Source organism: Phlebotomus papatasi, chromosome 1 (genome assembly GCF_024763615.1).
Source record: "Phlebotomus papatasi isolate M1 chromosome 1, Ppap_2.1, whole genome shotgun sequence".
NCBI lineage: Eukaryota > Metazoa > Arthropoda > Insecta > Diptera > Psychodidae > Phlebotomus > Phlebotomus papatasi.
In genome coordinates this window covers 39,964,211-39,977,207 of record NC_077222.1, presented here as the reverse complement: position 1 = coordinate 39,977,207, position 12,997 = coordinate 39,964,211, and the positions used below count along the sequence as shown (strand labels likewise).

Below are 12,997 nucleotides of genomic sequence, written 5' to 3'. Positions count from 1 at the left end.
TGATGTGAAAATTGATGGTTAAAGATGGACACATCTCTATATTTCACATTAAGAAAGATATAATTTGACATTTTGTTCATTTATTTCAACTGGTCAATTTTTTTTGTTCACCAGTGTCTCTTGCTGGAGGATTCCACCTCAAACATTTCAACGTATAACATGCAATTTTATCCACCTGGAAGGAATTTAATTTACGCCAAGAACTTGCAAAAAAGAAAAAAAAAACAAACAACAAAAAACTTAGAATGGGAAAAATTGTCACCTTCTCAATTACATCTGAGTGGAATTAAACTTTGTAATTCTCATTTGTGATTTGCTGTGTTTGGATGAGGAACAAGAAGAGCCCCAAACAGATTCTTATGGAATTAAATATTTGCCTCTTAACACTATGTACAAGAACTATCTTGCTGTTTTTCATGCCTGATCTTTTTGCACCATTTCGCACAAAGCTGGGTAGTATGATCTGTTCGCCATGCAAAGCAAAGAGACAAGGAAAAAATTGTTCTTCTAACTTAGAACATGCTCAGTGGTTATTTTTCTCTTATTCTATCTTCTTTTACGCGCCAAGAAACCTTCCCATGAAAAAAAGAGAAAATAACAAAATATTTCTCAGGGAGGTTATTCTCACACAACCTTCGTTTATTCTGTCGCAATCTCTGAGGCAAACGAACAAACCTTTAGTTAAACTGTTTGTGTCTTTGAATATCAACGAAACAGAAAATCACATACTCCCCATAGATGGCTCGACTAAGTAAAATATTCACCTCTCCTTTTCGAATCAAGTAAAAACGTTGATTTTAGTCAAAACGAAAAAGTTAAATTGAAGTGATAATAAAACTCTTCAGAATATCACAACTTCGTACAAATACTAAGGGGAAAGCGCGCTAACTTCGAACGTTATTAATTAATTACGTGTTATTATTGAATTTGGCCCATTATAATATTATATTTTAATAGCTAGTCCAATACCTCAAATTTTCAGAAAAGAGCTATGGGTGAAATCCTTAAGGAACATACAGAAAAAAATTTAATTGTCCGAAGCTTGAATCAACCGAAGGCAGCGCGCTTTTCCCTACTAAAAGTTTCTAAATCCAAAAATAAATTTTATAAATTTTTATGTCAACTACTTTGAAATCCATTAGTTTTTTTTTTCAATAAAAAACTTAAAAAAAAATGGAGGATAGTGAGGCAGTTTCGACATGCAGGATTTTCGAAAATATAAAGCTTTGAGGTAATAATTCAACTCATTCACAAATAGGGGAAGTGTGCCAAATTTCAGGCAGCTTCTAATTTCGGCCACTTTGAGTGTAATTTCGGCCATACAAATAATTAATTAAAATTATGTATGTTATCTTCGAATAGTCATTTAATTCATTTTGCTTTTTAATATTTATTTATTTTAGGATGTATTAACACAAAGACCGTTAAATTATAGTTAAATTTTGAATTTAAATTGTGTTGTAAAAATTCAGTGTGAAAAGAGTCTTACAGAAAATGTGACAGATCTATTGTGCTTCTAGCAGTCTTACGATTTGTAGTGAAGTGCAAGAGGTTTTCTTTCGGTGGTTTTCATGAAAACTGATTAGTTTTCATTAAAGATTGTTTCTGTTTATGTTAATAGTGAATCAATCTTTAAATTTCGGGTAAAATTTCGCAGCTGGATCCTGCAAATCGCGTTAAAAAGTATATACTTTCTGAGCGTCTCTCCGGTGGCCGGTATTTCACACAAAGTGGTCGGAATACTACCCAATGCAATGTCTATATTTTTATTATTTTTTCAATATTTTAAAAAGTGATTTAAAGAAAACAAAGATGATAAACTACACAGTAAAAAATTGTGTGAGAAATAAAGTTGTGTATTGGAAAAGTTGTGTAAATTCACCAGCAATATGGTTGTAAATTGTAAAATTACTATCATAGTGGTGGTACGATACTAACATAATGCTAGTAAAATTATGTATTGTGTAAGGAAATTTGTGTATTGGAAAATTTGTGTGAGAACTGTCAAAATTCCATTGTTTACTATTGCAATTTTTCTAAGATTTCAGATAGATTTTGCTTTTTTAACTGCCTAATTGTCTTCTGGAATCATTCATTGGATTCTTAAAATGTGCCTCAGTCGTGAAAAATTAGGAATAATTATGTAATAACAGAAAACAGAGGAAGCATCATGTAAATTAGAAAAATTGACGATGCAACTCTTGGACATTTGCTGAAGAGAAGTAAGCAAGTCGGTAGCGCAGGCAGGAAACACGAGACCATCAACGCAAAGATTATGGGTTCAAGTCTCAGACTCTCTCTTATTTTTTTTCCTTTTTTTATTCTTTTTTTCTTTTTTTTTCTTAGTTTAATACCGAGACATATCATAGATAATACAAATAAACCGAACAAAATTGCTCTACAATCAAAATTATAGACAGGAAGCCATTTTATAAAATTGAAAATACACAACTTTGCCAATACACAACATTTACAATACACAAAATTTACAACCATAGCGCTCGTGCAAAAATTACCAATCGTAGTGGTTGTAAATTTTTTTACTGTGTAGTTTTCAAGGTTCCACACAACCCTCCTGAAAAGGAAGGAACAAGAAATATCAATATGAATTAAAAATATTGCATTTCAAACTTAGGACTTCGGTGCTTATATGCAACTATGCCAAAATTTGGCACACTTACCCTATAGCATTACACATCAAATTAGTCGATTTTAACTTGCGAACTTGATGTCAAAAAAAGGGGTGGCAAAGCGTCTCAGGCTTTGCGAAATGCTCGAACTCGTGACTCGTGACTGAGTTAGAAACTTAGATGCTATACTGCAAAAGTACTTTCACATCATTTACCGTTTACCGGTTCTCAGCCGATTTGAACCGATTCATAAATCTTTCAAAAGATCCCCCAAAATAGTTTTAAAAGTAATAGGATTGATTTTCAGATAAAAATTTTTATCGGTTATGAACCGGCTCATTACCGATTCAAAACCGATTGGAACCGATTTAGTTTTGTCGGAAATTCCAAGACCTTTCCAACGACCCCAAATATGACCCCATTTGCTTGATCTTTGACCTTGAAAAACCGTTATTAGGAATGATTCAACTCTATTTTCGTCTAAGGACGAAATGTCCGCCTGGGTAATCTCTAAAACATATCCAAAAATGAAAAAAAAATCGCACGACGTGTTTTCGAGCAATAACAAAAAAACATAGTTTTGGAGGGGAAGGGGAGGGGTGGGGGGGGAAATGAAGGGCACGTTAACGATCCTTGGGTCGACTTATGGGGGGGTGTCCCCCTTAGTTCCCAAGTCGCTATCTCTACTCTAGCCGTTTGCCCTCTAGAGCTGATGACAGCCGAACGGACAGACGGACAGACGGACAAACAGCGTGACGCCAAAAAACTCGAAACTTCATACTTTGCAAAAGGATTAAATTTGAATAAATTTGATCCTTTTATTTTTACAAGTGAATCTTTTTCTATTCATGCGCTGAACATGTCTATACCATCGAAGTTGTGATTTCTGAACTCGAAAAGACTGAACTTCTCGACTCTTAACTCCTGACAAACGGCTACGTCCCTCACTCGATCTCGGCGAGTGATTCCCTTAACTCTTTCGCGTCTTTAGGGTCATATATGACCCGGGGAAAAAAGTTTCTTTTTGGCTATTTACATTAATTGAAATCTAACTGGAGTCTTGAGAAAATGAGCCAAGAATCTTACATCCTTCTATTATGATGTCGTGCACGAACAGATAGATTTCAATTACTGTAAATACCCAAAAAAAACTTTTTTCCCCGAGTCATGACATTACCCTAAAGACGCGAAAGAGTTAACCGCCCGGAGGTACCTCATCTCGATAGCTTGTACTCGCGATCTTATACTTTTTGGAATTTACCCAAATCTCATGACCATAGGTAAGAATAAAAATGAATACAGCTTTCAAAAACCGATAATTTAGCAGAAAGACTAAGCTAAACGTTCCTCACCATGCTTCCGCCAAGCTTCCTCGTTACTGGAAGCAGCTTGAGCGCTTCCCGACGATAGTTCGGTGGTCAACCCAGCATCACTCGTGAATAATACCCCAAGATATTTGAACTTCTCTACTTGCATCGATTATTTTCCATTAACGTGCAGAATGCATTGTACAGACCGTCAAGAAATCACCGATACCTCCGAATTCTGCCCATTCATCCTCATACCTGTTTCGACACAAACATTTACAAATCTACTATTATTGGGAAAAATCTTTTATTCCTCCCTTCTATTCCCTCCGTTCCTTCCTTCCTTCAGGTCCCACGTTCGGGGCAAGGACTATGTCCCACACTCCCCTGTGTTCTCCGGTGAGAACACTCCCACGGAGGTTGAGATGGGAATTTGGGAGAGGTGGATGTGGCAGAGGTTACTCCGGAAAGCTCAGCACTGGGCTTGGTGTTCTTGGGGGCTCCCGGTGGCTTCAGTAGCTTCAATGCTTGGTGGTGATGATGGTGTTGCTGCTGGGGATTGGGCTGGTGGAGATGGGCGAGGTGATTGATGTTGCCTCCTCGGCGGTCAGTGGTGAAAGAGGCCGATTGGCGCTCTTTTTCTTATCAGCTGCTACTGATTTTTCTACCTCCTCTCCTCGTCGCTAGCGCCCTCGTCGCCTCAGCAGGGCAACACACTCCACAGTTTTAAATTTAAATATGTTGCGCTCGCAACACACACCCCGGGGTCACCAAAAAAAAAAAGAGAAAAAAAAAGATTTCGAACCCCCCAGGGGGCAATAAGCCACAATCTCAAAAAAAAACAAAATATAACAAATCTCATTAATAACAATAACAATTAATAAGTAGTAGAGCAAAACAAAATGAGTAGTATTAGAGAGTAACAATTTCGAGAGAAAAAAAATAAAATTTAGAATTAATAGTTATAAGTCAAAAATGTTAAGGATTTCGCATCGATAGGCCGACCTAATTATTAGCGCCAGCGAAATAACTTAACTATAAGTTTAAAGTGTGTGTAAATACTTTCAAAAGAATAAGATATTATTACTAAGGACCACCCCATTTCGATCACCAAGGCGGATCATTAATATACATGATCTAATAGGGAATTACTCTACACGAATGGTCACGATTTTATCCCCCCAAATCTCCCGCCTCAGCACCATTATAATCCGATCAGGATTTCAGCTATTCCGCTGAAGAGCATTCCGCGTAAAAATGTAGAAGCGGGAAGGAGAGTCTCAGCCGAATTACAATGTTGGGGAAAGAGAAATCCTGAAGGGCAAAGAGAAAACCCCCTTTTCCACCGACACTGCCCTATTGCCTCGAATATTGAACATGATAAAATTTTACTCGAGAAACTACATCCCGATCAGAAAAATGTGGCTGCCTCTAACTGCAGAGAAATGGGAAACAAATCGCGACCGAATTCAGTGCATCCCAATCGAAAAAAAAAGTAAAATAAAATTGATAATCGAATTAAGGTGTCCGAAATTATATGTGACGTCAAAACTGACGAAGGAGAAAAATAATTAAAGTATTGGCCAATAAAAATTGATTGGTTTTGTCGTCTTGACGAAATACCGAATCAAAATACTAGTGACAGCAAGAAGTGCTACTCACTTTAAATTCCCAAGGGACACTGCTAGCAATGTGTCTTAAAAGGGGATAACAGTTTGATGATTGAAATAGCCGAACATAGTTCGCTTCAGCATAAGGCTGGGCTATATCTGTATCAATCATCTCGATCAAAATGAACACCTAAAGGCGAACGACCATAATTTTAATTTAGGTCTATCCATAATGAACGATGGCCTACTTATGAATTTCTCCGTTCACAAGAAATAGAAATTAAATAAAATTAATAATATGGTCTCTCTACGTTACCCGCTCATACACCCGTACAAAAATCAAGTTACGTTAGATACAAAAGAAAGTTCCAGTGACGATGCCGATATTGTTGCCAAAAAAATAATCCGTCCTGCTGGCAAAAATCCCTTAACCTGGCTTGATGTCCTTACGGTGGAATACTGCCTTGCGATGAGTGTTCAGGTCTTCCAACTCGTAAGTTTGTCCGTGAACGGACAACACCTTGCTCTTCACCCATGGACAAAATTTCGCCTGAATCTTTTTATTGGCATCAGACAACACAAAGGATCGCCTGTAGACCACGTCACCCACGGAAAATCTACCCGGCTTCTTACGTAAATCGTATCGCTTTTTAGACGACTCATGGCATTTCTTCGACCTATCCATGGCCTTCTGTCTGGCCAATTTTAACTCCTTTATCCTCTCTTCGATCGATGGAATCGTATTAGCATCGGAATGCGTATACTCATCCCCATGTGAAATCATATTTTGCCCAAAATTTAAATAATACGGAGAAAATTGTGTAGTGTCGTGTACCGAGGATCGCATAGCCATCCCTATTTCGGCTAAATATTTTGGCCAATTTGTGTGTTTAGACCCTATATACGACCTGATAGCAGTAACAATAGTCCTATTTGCTCTTTCAGTAGGATTGGCTTGTGGGGTATACCCTGAGGTAAACCATTGGGCAACACCGAGATTTCTCAAAAAGGACTGAAGTTGAGCGGATTTGAAACTACTACCATTATCGGTCAGAAGGACACGAGGGACTCCGAACTGTGGGAAGACATTTTGAGACAAAATTTTGATAACAGAGTTTGCAGTAGAATTTCTAAGAGGATATAAAAGGACATACTTGGTCAGCTTGTCGATCAAGACCAAGATAAAGCGATGGCCCATAGTACTAGGTACTAAAGGTCCGATAAAATCGGCTGATAGATGTTCCCAGGGACGTGATGCAACTACATGATTACCCATCGGAGGTGTTAAATCATAATTCGGGGCCTTAGATTTCTTACAAGTTTCGCATTTACGGATATAATTGCGCACGTCTGTGCGAAGGCAAGGCCAATAAAAATATTCCGTAATTCTGCGGAAGGTTTTAAAGAACCCGAAATGTGCCGAAGTGGGATCATCATGGTATTTCTGCAAAATGGCCTGACGTTCACCCTTAGGGACACAGCATCTCCACCTAAAACTATAAGTTCCTAAAGGAGTTTTATAGCGGATATACTTGTAAAGCCGGCCGTCTTCTAATTTATACTCCGGAAGGCTGCTCGGGGATTTCGAGACTTGGTCATATAGGGACGCATACCATTTATCTTCCCGGGTCGAAATGGTATTAACGTTCCGTGAAAGGAAATCAGCTATCACGTTACTTTTACCGGGACGGTGGACTATGTCAAAGTCAAATTGCTGAAATTCCAACAACCATCTTCCTATACGACCACGGGCTTGCTTCTGGGATAAGATCCACTGGAGTGCAGAATGATCTGTCTCCAAAGTGAACTTGGTATGAAGCAAGAATTGCGAAAACCTTCGAAGACAAAATAGACAAGCCAAGGCTTCTTTTTCCGTAGTAGAGTACTTCTGCTCAGCCGCCGTGAACTTTCGCGAAATATAGCAAATAACTCCTTCCTCATTACCTACTCCCTGAACAAGGACTCCCCCCGCCCCAACATCACTAGCGTCAGCACGCACTATGAAGGGTTGAGAATAGTCGGGAAGTTTTAAAATAGGGGCAGATACAAGGAGCTGCTTCAATTCCGAAAAGCCACGGTCGGCCTCCGGAGACCATTCAATCCTTAAAGGATTACCTTTTAAAAGGTCGGTTAGAGGAGCCGAAATACTCGCAAAATTTGGGATGAAACGCCTGAACCATCCTGCCATACCGAGAAACTGACGTAATGCCTTGGGTGTTTTAGGGACAGGAATATTGCAGATGGCTTGGACTTTACCATCGTTTGTACTTAGACCCTGAGTGCTTAAAGTGTACCCCAGATAGTCTAACTCTGACATACAGAATTTAGACTTCTCCAGGTTGATGGAAAGATTGGCTTTTTTCAAACGACCAGCGACCTCATTTAAAATTTTCAAATGGGATTCAAAATCTTGAGTGAGAACAATGATATCGTCCAGAAAACAAAAGACATTGGGCTCTAAGTCGCATCCAATAACCATATCCATCAGTCTCGCCATCGTCATAGGACTATTTACTAAGCCAAAAGGCATTCTTCTGTAGCAGTACATCTTTCGTCCTGGGATAGCGAAACTAGTTTTGATCTGAGATTCTTCATCGAGCGGAATTTGCAAGAATGCGTCACTCAGATCAATGGATGATAGATATTTGGAGCTTTCTATACGATTAATAATGCTTTCAAGATTTGGAATAGCATAAGCATCTCTTATTGTTACTTTATTTAAACCTCGAGCATCAATGCAAATTCTAATTTTGCCCGATTTCTTCATTTGAATATTAGGAGGTGAGTTCCATGGAGAAAAAGAAACTTCCCGAAGTACCCCCATCCTAACCAGTCTCTGAATTTCAATATCCACTGCGGGAAGAAGATGATATGGGACAGGATAAGATGGTTTCCTTACGGGAGGGTTGTCACCAGTATCTATCGTGTGCTTTAAAATATCCGTGCAACCGAAAAAGTCCTCAGTAGTGATTAAAAAGTTTTTGATGGATTTTTCTAACTCCAGTCGTTCTGACTGGGAGAGCAGAATTTGATTATCCTGGGAATCAGGGACTGTTGAAAGTGCATTCAACAAAACTGGTTGTATGCCAAAGGCATGCCAAAAATCCATCCCCAAAGTAAAGGGTATGGAAATTTCAGGGACTAATAGGGTGGGAATCAATTCTGTTCTACCATTGAAAGTTATCATTAAATCGACTACTTTGGTGGATAAATAAGTTGAACCATCGGCTACACGCACAACGATATTCGAAGTTCTTGGGACTAATTTTAGAATTTTTACTAAGTTCATGCAACCACATCCTAATATACTCTGAGACGCTCCACTGTCCAATAAAGCCATAGCCTCCTCAATGTCAAAAATTTTAACTTTAATATAGGGACGATTTTCCCCGTTAGGGTATATAATAAAGGATTCTACCTCTGAGGGAGGGACAGAATCATCAGAAATTAAGGACTCATTGTCTGACTCAAATTGTATTAAATCTCCCACTGTATTTGAATTTACATTAATGGTATCAACAAAAGAAATGAGATCTTGGTCATTGGAATCATCCATAGAGAGGTTTTTTGGAGATTCCGCGACCTCAGACTCTCTGTCTACTACTGGGTCGCATTGGGTTCCCCCTGTTGAGGGTTACAAACTGGACAAAGTCCATAAATAGTGCCGATCTTACCACACTTGAAACAAAGGTATTTGGGTCTTGTTGGGCAACTTCTAACATTATGGGAATTGCTCTTACAATGTATACAAGAATTTTTTCTGGATTGTGAATTGGGGTTGGAATTGGAATTGAGATTGGAATTAGGATTGGAATTAGAAGATTGAGAAGTACCCTCAGCACCATTGGATGAGTTACTCCCCCCCCCCTGTCTCTGAATTGAGGAAGAATTGGTGTTTCGCCCCCCATTCCGCCCATTATCACGTGAAGAGGAATTTCTCCCCCCACCCCTTCCAGATTGCCTGGAATTGCCCCAGGATGAGGAATTGTTCCCCCCACTTCGCCCCCTTTGATCAGAAGTCCTGGCCAGGGACTCTGAATTATTTGTGGATGATTCCTGAAAACTCCCTATCTCATTAAATCGCACATTTCTGGGACGATCGAGAAAAGCGTAGGAGCGGTTCCTCTCAATAAGTTTTAATTTTTGGGATAGCTCCGCTAATGTTGGGATTTCATATAGAAGAAGAGCATTAGACAGAGAGTAATGGAGATTTCTACGGATGAGACGAACTTTCTCGACTTCCGAAATTTCTTCATCCAGCTCCTCGAAGAGAGCTAACATGGATGCAAGAAAGACTTCTGCATTCTCCCCCACCCCCTGCTTTCGATCCTCAATTTTTTTCCTAATAGCGAAATCGCTCTCAAGATTGCAAAAAGCACTTAGAAATTTCTCGCGGAACTCCTCCCACGTACAACTTAAAAGATATTCCGAAAAGGAATCATACCACGTTTCAGCCCCATCGGAAAGTAAGAGTCTTATAGACCAAACCACCTCCTGCAGAGAAACGCCCTGGATCATGGCCATTCTCTCAACATCCCGCAAGAAGATTTTGGCCTTTCTCCCCCTGCGGTCACCAGAGAACCTAATTCCCCAGTCCTTTAACTGCAGGGGTTTTAATCTACGTGGAGCTGGTGTAGGAAACGGGTAGTGGCGTGACAAATTTTGGGGTTGAGAATCCCTAAATTCCCCAGAATGGACAGAACTGGATCTGCTGGAGGATCGAGATCTTCTACCAGCACATGAGAGTCTCAATTGCTCCATCGAATCCTGAATACTTTTCAGGATATTCTCAAGACCTTTTATTTGAGCATTCTGAACATTAAATTGCTCAACCGTAACAAATTGGGATTGGGGCCTATCTTGAGGCTGAGACACCGTGGATCCAATATTTGGGATGTCGAAAGTATCCCTACGGTCTTGCGAAAGGCTCAGATATGGGTGCTTAAGAAATTCTGGGACAAAGGACTCACTGGAGGCAGAAAGTTTAGATGTGGGCTTCTCAAATGGTACCTTCTTCTTCTCCTGGACATAACAGTCCGAAAATAGGGACTTTTTTGGGCTTTTAAGACGTTTAGTCTTTTGGACAGGTGAAGCAGGACGAGGAATAGCACCCCCCACTTTTCCCGAGGCAGCATAATTCTTCAACTGTTCCCTGAACTGTTGCCTAAAATTTGCAAGTTCAGCAAGAGCAGGACCATAAAGGGCATTTTTGGGATCTCGAGGGTCTGATGTGAATTTTAATTTATTTTCGATGTGCTGAAACATTGTGAAAATCTCAGCTTGCTTCGAAAAAAGGACCTCGATATTCCCTACTTGCTCTCTAAATTTTTTAATAACTTGTAAGGTGTCATCCCTAATTTTTTTAGCATCGCCTTCAACGGGAAATAAAGGGTTTCCGCCAGCAATAGCAACCTTTAAAAGATCGCGGGCTTCTTCTAATGAAGCTGGCCATTTAATTCCCCTGGCCTGTAATTCCCAATCCAGTTGTTCTTCTGAGAGAAATTTTGGATTGAAATCCTCCATTTCTAACAGAGAACTCCCCAAAAGGGGGTAAAAATAGCCGAAAAAAGAAAAAAAAAATCTCCCAAAAAGGGAAAAAAAAGAAAGAAAAATATCTTAATACACTCCTATTCCAGAGAAAATGGATGAAAAATCCAGAAAACTACACCCAATGGAGATATAAATCACGAAAGAAAAAAAAATCTCCAACGGAAAATCACAAAGAATATTATACGAAATAAATTACACGACGACAAGTAACAAATTAACATTCTCTTCCACGCGCCAAATTTTTTATTACCCCACCGTTAAGTCAATCGCATTCACTCCCAATGAGTTGCAAAAATCACCAAAAATGCACTGATAAGAGGTCAATGAACTCTGGGGAACCGGCAAATTAACCATGGGATAAACTTGAAAATCTACTCACGATTTCCTTTTGCGTCGGGCGCCAAAATGTTGGGAAAAATCTTTTATTCCTCCCTTCTATTCCCTCCGTTCCTTCCTTCCTTCAGGTCCCACGTTCGGGGCAAGGACTATGTCCCACACTCCCCTGTGTTCTCCGGTGAGAACACTCCCACGGAGGTTGAGATGGGAATTTGGGAGAGGTGGATGTGGCAGAGGTTACTCCGGAAAGCTCAGCACTGGGCTTGGTGTTCTTGGGGGCTCCCGGTGGCTTCAGTAGCTTCAATGCTTGGTGGTGATGATGGTGTTGCTGCTGGGGATTGGGCTGGTGGAGATGGGCGAGGTGATTGATGTTGCCTCCTCGGCGGTCAGTGGTGAAAGAGGCCGATTGGCGCTCTTTTTCTTATCAGCTGCTACTGATTTTTCTACCTCCTCTCCTCGTCGCTAGCGCCCTCGTCGCCTCAGCAGGGCAACACACTCCACAGTTTTAAATTTAAATATGTTGCGCTCGCAACACTATTCTACTCTGAAGAAAATTTCTTGTCAAATTAACAAGAAGAATTTGTGAAAAGGATGTTTTTCCATACAGAATATGGAATATTTTTGTCAAATCGGCGGCCAGCTGAATCTTGTTAAAAGTTTGTCAAAAGGATGTTTTTCCATATAAAATGCGAGAAACTTGTCAAACTGGTAAACAATAGTCTTTAGTAATAGGACTGTTGAGTCTAGAAGAGTTGGAGGGAGAAAGCCCGTCCTGACGAAGACTCTTTTAAGCCAACGGTACCAATCACTGTTCAGCTGAGGTGATAACTCTGAGAGGTGCTATAACGGTGGCTAACTTCAAGTTACGATATCGTTTTGGTTCCGCTAGATGGGATTGTTAGTGGTCGACGAGTTGTTCCGAAATGCACAATTGAATCGGTTCCTCAGTCGGTCTTCACAAGTGAAGCGAGGAGAATGCCAGATTCGTGGCCCTCTTGGAATGGGCAATGGGGGCTCACTCCCGGAGACAAGCGACGAAGGGTGCTCCAGCATATTCTTTTGTGAGACCTGTAGCAAACTTACTACCCTTTTGACAAAATTTTAACAAAATCCATTTGTCCGTTTAACAAGATATTGTTTTCAGAGTATTAATATTTATATACGGTCGAAATACAGTATTGAAGTTCCCCTACATGTTCCCTAATAAATTATTTATAACAAATTTCAGTTTGATTTATTCATGTTCGGAGTATCTTAAATTAAAAGTTTTTATTTGCACTCTCGATTTTAATTTAGGATCATTTAAGGCCCAATTAAATTTTGATTAAGCTTGGATTAAATCACGAATGTGTGATTAGTAAAAAAATAAATCATGATTTTAATGAGATGACTCAATCCTTAGAAGATCTCGCTGTGAGATGAAAAGACTGTTATCTTTTAGATTTATATCGTTCCGATTTATGGCAGCATCCACTAATAATTATTGCCGATAAATTTTATCGTCAATCTCTGCGCAATTCCACATAACCATGCGGTTTATCGCAAATGCATTCCCCGCTCTCAA

General features: G+C 39.6%; 1 protein-coding gene across 2 annotated transcripts in view; it reads right to left on the bottom strand.

Moving 5' to 3' along the window:
- LOC129799701 (actin-binding LIM protein 1) overlaps positions 1–12,997 on the bottom strand; it is a 275,681-nt gene that overhangs the window by 131,750 nt on the left and 130,934 nt on the right. The window lies entirely within an intron of this gene.